We start from the raw sequence: 13,592 nt of genomic DNA, 5'->3' as shown, positions 1-13,592 counted from the left end.
CCAGTGGGTAAAGAGTGCAATGGATAATTTTGATAATGTCTTTCAGTGGAAGAGCTAGAAGAAGCAGAGACTGAGATCATCAAATACTGAAAGAGAAATTCTTTGATGAGATTTTAACTCTTAGCAAGGGACAGTATGTAAATCGTAAAAGCCATCTATACAAGCTCAACCCTGTGCTTCAAGATGGAGTATTACGTGTTGGTGGAAGACTTACATATGACTTGCATATTGTCAATCTGATAATCAGAAAGATTCATAAAGATATTGGACATGGAGGAAGGAATCACATCCTCTTTATACTGAGACAGAAATACTGGGTTCCCAGTGCTAATACAGCCATTAGAAAGGTTCTCAGCAAATGGGTGATCTGCCGTCATCTGCATGGAGCAGTAGGTAAATAGAAGATGGCAGATCTTCCCCAAGATAGAGTGGTCTCAGATGATTCATCTTTCTCCAAAGTCGGAATTGATTATTTGGTCCATTTGAGGTGAGATGTGGTAGAAGAATGATTAAAAATATGGTGTACTCTTTACATGCATGACTATTCGTGCAGTTCACATTGAAGTTGCATCGTCATTAGACACAGACTCATGTATTAATGCCATCCGTCGTTTCATTATAATGTAGGTGCCAAAATGCCCCTAGGTATTTTAGTTTATTGTGTTATGTTGTATTTGTTTGTGGATATTTATTTTGTATTGAAATTATTGTGTTATTACTGAATTTGGATGTCCACGTTGTTAATATTAAGCTTTGATATTTAGCATGTTTAGTGATCGCTGTCACTTTAAGAATGACAGTCATATTTGATACGCACAGTGTGATGGTGCAGGTTAGATTAAGATGAATGAGGATGGAGCCTAACGGTTTTCTGACCGTGTCTTGGCGTCTCTTTTAGTTGGATAATTTAATTACACACAAAGTTCAACAAACAAAGAAAAGTATGACCTTTTTTGATGGATCAGGTGGACTGGATATCAGTGGAACACGCGTCAGCCATAGGTCTCTGCTTCATCTTAAAACTTTTTCGATCTACAGCCAGCCTTCCTTATGAGCTTGTTCAGCTTCTTGGAGCCTTTGGCACTGATGCTGCATAGAAAATTGCACTTTCTACATCAGACTGATGAAAAATTTGTAGCATCTTGCTGCATATGTTGAAGGACCTGAGCCTCCTTAAAAAAATGAGGTATGCTGTGGTCCTTTCTGTAGACAGCCTCTGTGTTACACTTCCAGTCCAGTCTGTCGTCAAGATGAACACCAAGGTATTTGTATCTTCCTACAGAATAAAGAAGGGTTTCAAAGCAGCCCTGGTCTTCCTGGAGTCCAAGACCATTTCCTTCGTCTTGACCACATTTAAGAGAAGGTGGTTGTTTGTAAACCATGAGACAAAGCGGACCAGATTCCTATACTCACTCTCATCTCCACCGCTGATACACTGATGGCTGGAAAAGTGAGATAGGAACCCAGAGGTGAGGGGTCTGTATGGTTGAAGGGGGAGATGAAGGCTGAAGGATTAGTGCTGAACCTATTAAAGACAATGTTCTCTAATTTTGTCACCCTCAGTCTGATTCATCCTTGCCTTGAACCCTGTGATTGTCCTCATACCCGACCACATGTCCCTCACATTGTTGTGTTGAAGCTTATTTTCAAGCTTTCGTCTATACGTCTCCTTGTTCTCTCTCAGCCTCACTTTCAGCTCCTTCTGTATTCTCTTCAGTAATTCAACATTACCATCTCTGAAGGCTTTCTTCATCCTGTTTAACAGCTCCTTTAGATCACTGGTGATCCATGGCTTGTTATTGGGGAAGCATCTTGGTGGGTATGATGTTGTCCACACAGATGTTGATGTACCCTGTTATACAGTCAGTTGGTGTCATCACCATGGGGCTCACAGAGTGCATCCCAGTTAGTGGCCTCAAAACAATCATGTACAGTCTTGTTTGCTTCCTGTTTCCACCTCCTTACCATAGTCGTTGCAGGCTGCTCCTGAACAATGGGTGTGTAGGTGGGGGTGAGAAAAACAAGGTTGTGATCTGATCCGCTATCGTGACAATATCAGTAAATTCAATGTTTTTGGTCTCTGGTGGGGCATTCCACAAACTGTTGAAAAGTAGAGAGTGTATCAGTAAGTGAAGTATGATTACCAGAGATTGCTAGAAAGGCATTTGGGTGCCTTGTTTGTAGTCTGGCAGTGACTGTGTTGATGACGTCACATGCCACATTGGCGTGTATGTAGACAATAACAATTGTGGTGCATATGAATTCCCTCGGGACGTAGTAAGGATGCAAACTCACAGCTAACAGTTCAATGTTCGGGCTACAAAACTGCTCTTTAACAGTAACTTGTCCTGGATTACACCATTTGTCATTCACAAACACTGCAATCCCCCCTCCTTTCTTCTTACCGCTCAGTCTCTGTCAGCCAGTACAGTCCGAAAAACGGGGATGGAAGAATTTGAGCCCGGAATATGTTCCTGCAGCCATGTCTCAGTAAAACACATAATACAGCATTCCCTATATTCACGCTGTGTTCCCAACCTTTTTTGCACCACAGACCGGTTTCATATAAGTTATAATTTATTATTATATTATTAGCAGTTATTCTATTCTATTCTTTAAAATACTGTAGAATAACTGTACTACTCACAAATGAGCTTTTTTGCTGCAATGAGATGCTGCTCCCACCTAGGGGTGATTGGAAACATGTTATGATCTACAGTATCAAATGCTGCACTAAGGTCTAATAGAACAAAAAAAGAGATGCATCCATTATCAGAGGACATTAATAAATCATTAACTACCCTAATTAATGCAGTTTCGGTACTATGGTTAGGTCTAAATCCTGATTTTTCATGAATACTGTTTTCATGCAAATAAAAACATAACTGTTTAGAAACTGCTTTTTCTAGAATCTTGAAGACAAAAGGAAGGCTTGAAAGTGGCCTATAATGAGATAGAACATGTGGATTGAGATCAGGTTTTTTAATCAGGGGTTTAATAACAGCACATTACCCAAGACTAAGGGATGCATTTATTAAAGTAAGCAGGGGCTCTACAATGGCTGGGAGTAAATCTTTAAGTAAACGAGTTGGAACGGGTCAAGTACACATGACGATGACTTTGATGATTTAATCAATGCAGTTAGTTCAGTTTGGGAAATTGAATTAAAGGAATTTAGTTGGATTATTGTTAGCTAAGTCACTATTATCACCCATGCTGCTCAAAGCGAATTGATGCCTAATATTGCCTTATCATTAAAGAATTTTTAAAAATCATCTCTGGTACAGTCAATTGGAATATTAGATTCAGTTTCATTGACATTTGTAGTAGTTTGGACACAAAAGGAATCTAGGATTATTCTTATTATTCTCTATTAAGGAGGAATAATATAAAGATTTAGCTTTTATAAGTGCATGTTTAAACTCATCTTTCCACGCGATTATACACTTTCAATGTAGTGATCCACCACTTGCGCTCTAATTTTCATGCTGCTTGTTTTAGAGCATGTGTGTGGTCATTGTACCATGGAGCAAGCTTTTCCCCCCTAACAAGTTTAGTTTTAATTGGGGCTACATCGTCTATTGTTGTGCGGAATATGGACTCTAAATGTAGAGCTGTCTGATCTAGTTCTTTAAGTTCTGATGGTGGCATAATTGATCATTCTGGTGACTGTTTATGAACGCTGCTGCTGTTGCAGACCAAATAATATGCTTAGATTTAAAATGATGTAGTCGCTGTAAATTATTGAACAGGGACACATAATAGGAGGGAGTGATCAAAAATCAAGTATTTTTGTGGTAAAACAACCAGGTTGTCTATGTCTATTGCATAACTTAGTATTAAGTCTAAGGTATGTTTACAGCAGTAAGTAGGTCCTGTTACATTTTTGGTAATGCCTATAGTTGATAAATAGTAATCAGCGTAAACATACTAGTTTTATCAAAAGAAAATTGGTATTGGCTATGTCAGCAACAAGGACTACAGTTAGGCCTATGTCTTTGTCATAAATTGTGGCTACTCTTCCTCCACAACCAGCCACTGTAGCCCTTGACTTAATAGTTTGTGTTGATAGCATAAACACAGTAAAAATGAGTTATGCAGTGGTTTAGGTGTGGTACCGCAGTCATATGCTATCAAGCTTAAAGCAGAGGCTGTGCCATATTCCCAAAACACCCAGGAGACAATGTGGACAAATGTAAACTCTCCTACAGTTTTTATCAGGAAACAATTCTGCCTGGAGACTGATCAAAAACCGCCTGTTGGGAGCCCAAGCATTAGATCTATTGCCACCAAGAATTTAGTGTTGTAGGATGAGGCTGATGCGCTAGTCGTACTGTATTGTGCACGTGAAAACATATATGTCCACCAAAAATCAGGAGTCAATGGAAAGCACCAGCATCAATGTGGATTGTGTTATGGAAAGCTTACCCATTAATTATATGTATATGGACAATTTGAGAGAACAGTTAAAAGCTGACAGTGTCTGCTCACGCGTTACGTCAGTGTGCACAGAATGGTGGCCTGTGCACGCAAAACAGAAATCTGTGGTGAAAAAGAGAACAATCACAGATTATAAAAGCAGAAAATGAAGAGTATTATGTGAACAGAAAATCCTTCCATGTACAGGTAGTGACCATTATCTTAAAAATTTATGTGGTGGAAAACCCTTAATAAAATACCTCAGAGTCTGGATTGTGAGTATAAAAGTTTTATTCTTGCAGAGAAGGATCACACCAACCAAGTCTCACATAGAAGCTCCGTGGATGAAATAAGGATAATTATAACAAACATCTTTTTATACTTGTTGGTGACCTTGTAGGACAGTAGAAGATTCCAATGTTAAAAGAGATTTCTTAGCTAGAACATAGGAACTGGTTTAAACCAGCTAGAACTGGGTTTTGGAGGTCATATAAAGCAATTGATGCACTTTTTATCACGTACATCATGTTAACATTCTATTGTAGCAGTATTATTGGAATATGACTACTGGCAAAAATGCCCTAAGCATATCTACATTTTCTAAGGAGTAATTGATTATGTATTAATACTTCTAGTGTAAATTTAAATTTTTCTGTAACGTACAAATGTTTTAAATAAAAAACATTTAATACAACTTACTGTTCTTCATCAAGATCATACCTGTATGTGATGCTACCCAGAATGGCCAGGCTCTGTGCATAATTCAAAAAATGAGCTATACAAAAATTTTGATCAGGGTAAGCCTGTGATACTTTGGCTAGGAATGTGGTTCACATTCAGTGTAATGTTACATTGCTTTAATTTTACATTTTTGCAACTCCTCCTTGCAGACAGACTGTATCCCTGCATGCCATACCTGATGTCGCCATACCCTGACCTTGAAGTCACCCACAATCACCCTATAACTTGGCCCTTTGCAGAACAAGAACAGGGTTTGAAATGGCCATGGGGATCCTCAAGACGAGGTTTCAGTAAGGAGGCTCAGGGTCACCCCATAGAAAGCATGTGACATAGTGGCATGTGTGGTACTGCACAACATTGCCACCATCAGAGGAGAACACCCTGTCATAACCCAAATAAATGCTGAGATTTATTTGCTTTCACAATTTTCTTGTTTCCTGAAAATAAAAAATACCAACAAGATAATTTCCCTGTCCTTATTTTTTTAGTAACAGCATTCAAATGTGTATACCCACATCACCCACACCCACCTTTAACTTATATTCAAGTAACTACATTTATATCCCTTTCTGTTTTATTTAAAGCTTGATGTGATCCATCTGAGGATCACACTTGCAATTTGTTTCTTCAGATGGACCTTGTATAAATCCTTTACAGCCAGCTTGAAAGGAAGAGACAATAGCATGTTATGATTAAACCAATATCTTTTTGTGTTCTAAGTATTTTAGATAATTTGTAAGACATTTTACTGTTCTAAGCTTAGCTCTGCAGGTAGATGGTCCCTCATCTGTGTCCTGGGGGGTTGTTAGCTTTGATGAGCTTCCTCCAGGAAATCCATCAGGCCAGCGGCAGCTTTTCTGCCTGTGTGAAAGGCGATGGTGGTGGTAGAATCAACTCGAAGCCGCGACTAGCAGGATACAAGTTTCATTTAAAATTTTTATCTGCTGCCACATGCATCTGATCATGTGATGTCATCAACACAGTCACTGCCAGACTACAAACAAGGCACCCAAATGCGTTTCTGGCTATCTTTGGTGATTTTAACCATTCTTCACTCTTTGAAACACTTCCTACTTTCCAACAGTTTGTGGAATGCCCCACCAGAGACCATAAAACATTGGACTTACTGTATGCTAATGTCAAGAATACATACAGTTAAGGTCAAAATTATTAGCCCCCTAGGAACTTTTGAATATTTCCCTAAAATACTGCCCAATGTTTGCAATATTCATAAAATTTCATATAGTAAATCATTTATCAATGATATGGCCCCATTTTGGTGCACTTTAGAATGTAAAATAAATATTCAAGATTTCTTTATGAAAAATCTGGTGAAAACTGAGATGGTCAAAATTATTAGCCCCCATGTGATTTTGTGCTTTCAAAACAAATGAACTGGGTTTGAAACCACACCTGAGCAGTCAATTAGGTTTGAAAACACACCTGAGCAATCAATTAGCACTGAACCTTATTTAAGTGACTCCAAGAAGCAGAGTTAGTATAATTTGACTGCTTGAATGAAAGGGATACTCTAGGGTTGCTCAATAATCTTTGTAAGAAGCAATATCATCATGCCAAAAAGCAAGGAATTCAGTATGGACCTCAGACAGAAGATAGTGGACCTTCATCTTCAGGGGGAAGGATATACTGCCATTTCCAAGCGTTTCATGGTTTCTAGAACAGCTGTGCGTTGCATCATCGCAAAGCACAAAGAAACAAAGTCTGTTAAAAATAAACCTGGCCGTGGTCGAAAACGCAAGATTTCCAAAACTTTGCAGTGAAAAATAATCAGGGATGTCAACAAGAATCCCCGGACCTCTGCAAAGATGATTGTTGCTGAGCTGGCTTCCTCTGGACTTGATGTTTCACGCAAGACTGTTGTGAGGGCTCTTCATCGTGGTGGACTTCGTGGTCATCGTCCAAGAAAAACCCTGTTGCTTTTACAGCGGCACACCAAAGCCCGACTGAACTTTGCCAGAGACAATCTAAAACATAAGGGTGAGTTTTGGAAGTCTGTCCTTTGGTCTGATGAAACCAAACTTGAGCTGTTTGGGCATATGGATGCTGCTTTTGTTTGGCGTAGGAAGGGCGAGGCCTTCAACCCTAAAAATACTGTCCCCACAGTGAAGCATGCTGGTGGAAGCATAATGCTGTGGGGCTGTTTTGCTGCTTCAGGGACAGGAAACCTTGTTCGGGTGCATGGGACCATGAAAAAAGAGGATTATGTGGATATTTTGAAGAATAACATCAAGACATGCTGCCAGTCTAGGGTTAGGTCGTCGCTGGGTCTTCCAACAAGACAATGACCCGAAGCATACATACAAGTTAGTCAAAAACTTTTTGAAAGACACTAAAATCAAGGTTCTGGAGTGGCCCTCTCAGAGCCCTGATCTCAATCCTATCGAGAATCTGTGGAGGGAGCTCAAGGTTCGGGTCCATGCTCGGAGACCGAGCAATTTTCATGATCTTGAACAATTTGCCAAGGAAGAATGGGCTAAAATCCCTCAGGAGACATGTGCCAACTTAGTTAGACACTACCAGAAGAGATTGTTGTCAGTCTTGGATCAGAAAGGCTACACTATTGATTATTAGTTGTCAGAGGGCTAATAATTTTGACCATTGCATTTTTTGCTTTTTTCTTGTTTCAGTTCAGCAAACCAATAAAAATGTTCATTTGACCTCATGCAGATGTTGTCTTTGTTCTTGTGGACACACACAAACTATAAACACTTAAGGTTATGGCCCATGTCATTGAAAGAATAAGGGTTTTATTTGATTTCATAAGGGGGGCTAATAATTTTGACCTTAACTGTACAGCTCCACTGCCCTCCCCCTCTTGGGCAGAGCAGATCAAGACCTTGTTCTTTCCACCCCCATCTGCACACCCACTGTTCAGGAGCAGCCTGCAATGACTCATAGCGTAAGGAGGTGGACACAGGAAGCGAATGAGACTCTGCAGGATTGTTTTGAGGCCACAAGCTGGGATGCACTCTGTAAGCCCCATGGTGATGACATCATGCCTTGACTGACTGTATAACAGGGTACATCAACCTCTGCATGGACAACACCATACCCACCAAGAAAGTGTGATGCTTCCCCAATAACAAGTCCTGGATCACCAGTGATCTAAAGGAGCTGTTAAACAGGAAGAAGAAAGCCTTCAGAGATGGTGACATTGAATTACTTAACAGAATACAGAAGGAGCTGAAAGTGAGGCTGAGAGAGAACAAGGAGGCGTACAGATGGAAGCTTGAAAATAAGCTTCAACGAAACATTGTAAGGGACATGTGGTCAGGTATGAGAACAATCACAGGGTTCAAGGCGAAGATAATATCAGACTGAGGGTGACAGAATTAGAGGTAATGAGCTGAACATTTTCTTTAATAGGTTCAGCATTGATCCTTCAGCCTTCACCTCCCCCCTCAACCACACAAACCCCTCACCTCTGGGTTCCTGTCACACCTCTCCAGCCATCAGTACCAACAATTCACACGTCTTTACCCAACCCTACACTCAAAACTCAAAAGAAGCTTTATTGGCATGACAAATAAGGACATTTGTATTGCAAAAGCAAGTTACAGAGAAATAATAAAAATAACAGTAAGAAAGAACGAATATATACAAAACAGTTACATGTGCAAAAATATAAAATAGAATAAAATGTTGAATAAAAATAATAAAAAGGCCGGTGATGTTGTTGGTGTGGAGCTGGACTCTCTCACTGCAGTGTCGGAGAGGAGGATGCTGTCTAAGCTGCAGGTTATTATGAACAATGGCTCCCACCCACTTTATGAGACAAAGGAGCACATTCAGTGCAAGACTCATCATACCAAAATGCACCACAGAGCGCCACAGGAAGTCTTTCTACCTGTGGCCATCAAACTCTATAATTCCTCCCTTAATGTGTGACACTATGGTTTATCTGTGTAATATTCAGTATTCATATGTGCAAGATTCAGTTTTCATACGTGCAATATTCAGTTTTCATACGTGCAATATTCAGTTTTCTAACGTGCAATATTCAGTTTTTCATATGTGCAATATTCAGTTTTCATATGTACAATATTCAGTTTTCATATGTGCAATAATAATAACGTAAGCATTTTAATTATTTAATTGTGTGTATATAACTTTTTAACTTTAACTTTAAATTTTTCTTCTTTTTTCTTTGTTTCAAGAGAGTAGAGTGTTTATTATTTTTACATAAATGGGTGCTACTGTAAAAAACTGCAATTTCCCTCTGGGATCAATAAAGTATTCTGATTCTGATTCTGAAAATATTAATAAAAACAGTGCAAAATAGTAACAATAAAAATTATAATATTTACAATAATGAGGTAGTAATAACGATCAGTTTGTGTGTGTGTATGTGTGTGTGTATGGGACATGGTCACCCACTGTCCCTCACCTGGTGGCAGGTGTGTGTATAGAGTGCTGCTAGTGTGCAGCTCTCTCTGTGCTCCCCCAGTAGGTGGGGCAGTTTGTCAGGGTCTGGGAGGGAGGTGAAGTTGGGGATGACAGTGTTAAATTTAGGGAAGAATTGGGAGTGGATGTGGTGGTACTTGGTACACTGGGTGAGGAAGTGCAGCTCCGTCTCTACTGTACTGAGAGTGCAGTGCTGGCACAACCTCCAGCAGCCAGGACTGGGTGTGTTGCCCCGTCTCCACGGCCAGGTCGTGTGCTGTACCTCGTCAAGGTGTTTCTTAATTTGGGGTCGGATACTGTGGTCAGATAATCTGCTGTACTGTAGTGTCTGTTTAGGGCCAAATAACACTGCATTTTACTTTGAACTTTAGTTTCAGTTTCCCAATATTTCAGATATTTAGTCTTTGTGTAATTTGGTTTATTCTAATTGGGTTTGCAGATTTCTCCTGTTCCTGAGTCTTTATTGTGTTAGTGTGTGTTAGTGGTGTGTCGGCGTGTGTTAGTAACGTGTCTGTGTGTGTTATTAGAGTGTCTGTGTGTGTTAGTGGTGTATCAGTGTAGTGACTCAGGACCAGTTGGATGAGGGGACTGGTATGTTTGCTCAGCTCTTGGTGTTTCAGGGCTTTATAATGATAAGATTGAGGGTCGCTCTCGTTTAGATGTTTCCAGAAATTGATTGCTCTTTTCTGTATGTTTATAATTAGTGGAAATTGGCCTAATTCTGCCCTGCACGCATTTTTCGTGGTGTGTCTGTGCACTTTTAGGATGGTTTTACAGAACTCTGTGTGCAGGGTCTCTAATGGATGTTTGTCCCAATTATAAAATTGATGGTGTGTAAGCTTGTGTTAATAGTTCCAGTCATATTAAGCTAACCCCAAACTTCACTGCCATATAGAGCAATCGGTTCAATTATTGATACAAAAATTTTAAGCCAGATTCGAATAGGAATTTCCACGAATGTTTGTCGTTTTATGGCGTAGAAGGCCCTGCGAGCTTTTTCTCTCAGTTCATTTATTGCTGGGTGAAAGTTTCCTGTTGAACTAATGTTTAGTTCGAGGTAAGTATAATCTTTAGTGTGCTCAATTTCATGATGTCCTAATTTAAATGTGTGTTTGGTTCCCTGAGATTTGGCTCTTTTCTGAAATGTCATAATTTTGGTCTTTTTGAGGTTGACTGTCAGGGCCCAGGTCTGACAGTACTGCTGCAGCAGGTCCAGTTTGTGCTGAGTGCTGGGGGACAGCAGGACCAGACTTTTTATATGTATTGTGGTTGTAGTAGGTGTTACAGGTGACTAGTTAACTACTACAACCCTCGACTTATCAAAATTTGCCTTCTTCGACTTTTGTTATTTTTTTTTAAAAATGTTTGATTACCTACTGTACCCATGCTGTTACACTTTTAATATGTAATGTGGTTGTAGTAGGTGTTACAGGTGACTAGTTAACTACTACAACCCTCATCTTATAAAAATTTGCATTTTTCGATATTTTTATTTTTATTTTTTAATTACACACACTGTACCCATGCTGTAGGACTTTTTATATGTATCGTGGTTGTAGTAGGTGTTACAGGTGTCCAGTTAACTACTACAACCCTCGTTAATTTTTGTTATTTTTGTAAAATTTTTTTTTTTTACACACTGTACCCATGCTGACGTTTAATTTACATTGTGGTTGTAGTAAGTAGTACAAGTGACAAAGAGGTCCTGGGTTCAATTTTAAACCTTTGAGAACCAAGAAATATCTTTCAAATCTAAATGAATAATTAAAAAAATATACACTGATCAGCCATAACATTAAAACCTTGTAACCTTGTTTCTACACTCACTGTCCATTTTATCAGCTCCACTTACCATATAGGAGCACTTTGTAGCTCTACAATTAGTCCATCTGTTTATCTACATACCTTTTTAGCCTGCTTCCACCCTGTTCTTCAATGGTCAGGACCCCCACAGGACCACCAAAGAGCAGGTATTATTTAGGTGGTGGATCATTCAGAACACTGGTGGTGGTGTGTTAGTGTGTGTTGTGCTGGTATGCATGGATCTATATATATATATATATATATACTGTATATATATATATACAGTATGTGCATTTTGTTGAGGGGGCCCAAATTTTTCCACTGGGGCGGTATTTAAAAACTCCAGCAGCACTGCTGTGTCTGATCCATGCATTACCAGAAGGGTAACCAGGTACAGTATGGGTACCAGTGGTGTAACTAGGAGCTCATGGGCCCCAGTGGAAAAATTTGGGCCCCCTCAACAAAATGCATATACAGTGTATCACAAAAGTGAGTACACCCCTCACATTTCTGCAAATATTTCATTATATCTTTTCATGGGACAACACTATAGACATGAAACTTGGATATAACTTAGAGTAGTCAGTGTACAGCTTGTATAGCAGTGTAGATTTACTGTCTTCTGAAAATAACTCAACACACAGCCATTAATGTCTAAATAGCTGGCAACATAAGTGAGTACACCCCACAGTGAACATGTCCAAATTGTGCCCAAATGTGTCGTTGTCCCTCCATTGTGTCATGTGTCAAGGTCCCAGGTGTAAATGGGGAGCAGGGCTGTTAAATTTGGTGTTTTGGGTACAATTCTCTCATACCGGCCACTGGATATTCAACATGGCACCTCATGGCAAAGAACTCTCTGAGGATGTGAGAAATAGAATTGTTGCTCTCCACAAAGATGGCCTGGGCTATAAGAAGATTGCTAACACCCTGAAACTGAGCTACAGCATGGTGGCCAAGGTCATACAGCGAGTTTCCAGGACGGGTTCCACTCGGAACAGGCTTCGCCAGGGTCGACCAAAGAAGTTGAGTCCACGTGTTCGGCGTCATATCCAGAGGTTGGCTTCAAAAAATAGACACATGAGTGCTGCCAGCATTGCTGCAGAGGTTGAAGACATGGGAGGTCAGCCTGTCAGTGCTCAGACCATACGCCGCACACTGCATCAACTCGGTCTGCATGGTCGTCATCCCAGAAGGAAGCTGACGCACAAGAAAGCCAGCAAATAGTTTGCTGAAAACAAGCAGTCCAAGAACATGGATTACTGGAATGCCCTGTGGTCTGACGAGACCAAGATAAACTTGTTTGGCTCAGATGGTGTCCAGCATGTGTGGCGGCGCCCTGGTGAGAAGTACCAAGACAACTGTTTCTTGCCTACAGTCAAGCATGGTGGTGGTAGCATCATGGTCTTGGGCTGCATGAGTGTTGCTGGCACTGGGGAGCTGCAGTTCATTGAGGGAAACATGAATTCCAACATGTACTGTGACATTCTGAAATAGAGCATGAGCCCCTCCCTTCGAAAACTGGGCATCATGGCAGTTTTCCAACAGGATAACGACCCCAAACACAGCCTCCAAGATGACAACTGCCTTGCTGAGGAAGCTGAAGGTAAAGGTGATGGACTAAACCCAATTGAGCACCTGTGGCGCATCCTCAAGTGGAAGGTGGAGGAGTTCAAGGTGTCTAACATCAACCAGCTCCGTGATGTCATCATGGAGGAGTGGAAGAGGATTCCAGTAGCAACCTGTGCAGCTCTGGTGAATTCCATGCCCAGGAGGGTTAAGGCAGTGCTAATAATGGTGGTCACACAAAATATTGACACTTTGGGCACAATTTGGACATGTTCACTGTGGGGTGTACTCACTTATGTTGCCAGCCATTTAGACATTAATGGCTGTGTGTTGAGTTATTTTCAGAAGACAGTAAATCTACACTGCTATACAAGTTGTACACTGACTACTCTAAGTTATATCCAAGTTTTATTTCTATAGTGTTGTCCCATGAAAAGATATAATAAAATATTTGCAGAAATGTGAGGGGTGTACTCACTTTTGTGATACACTGTATATATACTGTATATATATATACAGTATATACTGTATATATATATATATATATATATATATATATATATATATATATATATATATATACAGTATGTGCATTTTGTTGAGGGGGCCCAAATTTTTCCACTGGGGCCCATGAG

The sequence above is a fragment of the Trichomycterus rosablanca genome, chromosome 12, assembly GCF_030014385.1.
Source record: "Trichomycterus rosablanca isolate fTriRos1 chromosome 12, fTriRos1.hap1, whole genome shotgun sequence".
NCBI lineage: Eukaryota > Metazoa > Chordata > Actinopteri > Siluriformes > Trichomycteridae > Trichomycterus > Trichomycterus rosablanca.
Note: the sequence above shows the minus strand (reverse complement) of the source record.